The sequence below is a fragment of the Aphidius gifuensis genome, linkage group LG3 (genome assembly GCF_014905175.1).
Source record: "Aphidius gifuensis isolate YNYX2018 linkage group LG3, ASM1490517v1, whole genome shotgun sequence".
NCBI lineage: Eukaryota > Metazoa > Arthropoda > Insecta > Hymenoptera > Braconidae > Aphidius > Aphidius gifuensis.
The window spans coordinates 3,083,690-3,085,696 of NC_057790.1; positions in this window are offsets into that span (position 1 = coordinate 3,083,690).

Sequence of the window (2,007 nt, forward strand, 5' to 3'; positions counted from 1 at the left end):
CAATTATCCATGAAATTAATGACCACTTTTGAGACAGTTAGTCACGCTGTGGCAGCTGCACTCTTATACCATCAACAACAATGAATTCTACAAAAAAATATTAAATAAAATTTCCATGATCATAGCAATAAAACTTGTTTTATTTATTTTTATTATTTTATTATATAAATAAAAGTACCACAAGATTAATAAAATACAAAACTTGTTTGTATAGTGATGATAATTTTACAACTATACTTAATGATTATTTTTTGATGATTTTTATTGTTGTGGGTTTTATTAATTTTCTTTTTTTTTTATTATTATTAATAACACAGTGAAAAATAATATTGCAATAATTTTCTGTGTCTACAAACAACCTACTCGTGTCAAATATTGCTTTGTTTTATTTATTTATTTATTTATCATAATTGAACGCCTCCAAATTTAAACATAGACTTTAGTGCTGATTAGTTTTTCTTGTTGGTTGACAACAAAAATTAAAAAATCATCTTTCAATAAAATATGACTTTTTCTTTAGATTTATTATTTATTTATTTTTTTTTTTTTTCTATTAAAAACCACTTGAGATATATATATTTTAATTAAAATAATTTATATATCTGTTTATCTTAAAACTATTTAAAAATAGAATATTTGATTATAATATATATAACTTGTGATTTATTACGACTTGGTTTGAATCAAGTTCAAGGCAACACATCAAGTTTCCATAAATGGTTATTTAAAATGTACATTCAGACAAATGTCAAACACGAAGATATCAAGTTATATTTCAACCCTTCTTTTCACCATATAGCAATGTTTCAATTAATTTATAATTATATATATTTATATTTTTTTTCATATTCAAAATGATAAGATTTATCCAAAAAAGAAAAATTAATTTCATTAAATTTTTTTAAAACCTCTTTAAATCGCAAATAAATAAGAAAATAAAAAAAAATGAAAATAAATAAATAATATATAAAACAGTGTAGACAAGCGCGAAGGTAACCCTCGTTACTCAAAAACTTGTCGGTGTCGAATGTGTCTTGTGAATTGATTTATAAACCGAAACGGTACGACGTCTCGCCTAATGAAGGCGGAAGGACGATTTTATCCCAACTATTGCGTGTCTTTACCTCTCATCTTAAATCCAGAATTTATAATATTATATTTTCAATACATTGATTTATATATAATACATATTATTTATCTATTTTTATTATTATTTAATTGAACCCTTTTGGCACTTTGATTTAGCAAGATCACAATGAATCACAATTGGCTCATATCTCATCTTGACTTTCAATGTTATATTATATATATATACCTACTAATATGTGTTAGTACATATAGATAATCATGTATATTGCTACTACCATTTATGGCAAACACAGATAGACACACACACACTTGTTGTTTTATCTCATCAAACAATATTGATATCAATATCTTGAATTGAATTGAAAAGTGTAAAACCAGAAGTAGTATATTATCTTGATCGTTAAATTCATTCAGTTAAATAATGAAATAAATATATAAATTTAGAGCAGATATATCAAGCATTCATTGTGATACAAGCGCAAGCTTTGATATATAATAAAAATAATATACAAATGAAAATAATAATTATTTATTTAATAATTTTTAATTTGTTTGCTTGTTTGATGATTATTTTTTTTTGTGTTGCAGTCAACTGTCAGAGTATTTTGCTCTCTGAGACACTAACAATGAGACAGTTCATGTTTGATGCTGTTCCAGGATGTCTCCAGTTTACGTATGTATTTATTTATTTATTTATATTTAACAAGGTATATAGGTATATCAAATGTGGGTGTAACATAAGCTCATTGACAGACTCTGCATGTGCCCACACGGTGAAAGGATCTAATGGATTTCTGATGGGCTTGAAGCGCCACGCTTTGTGCCCACATAACGACACAGATATGCCAATAAAAACTTGTGTATATCACAACAAAAACAAATATATACTTACACTTTTATTAATACGTAAATATTTAT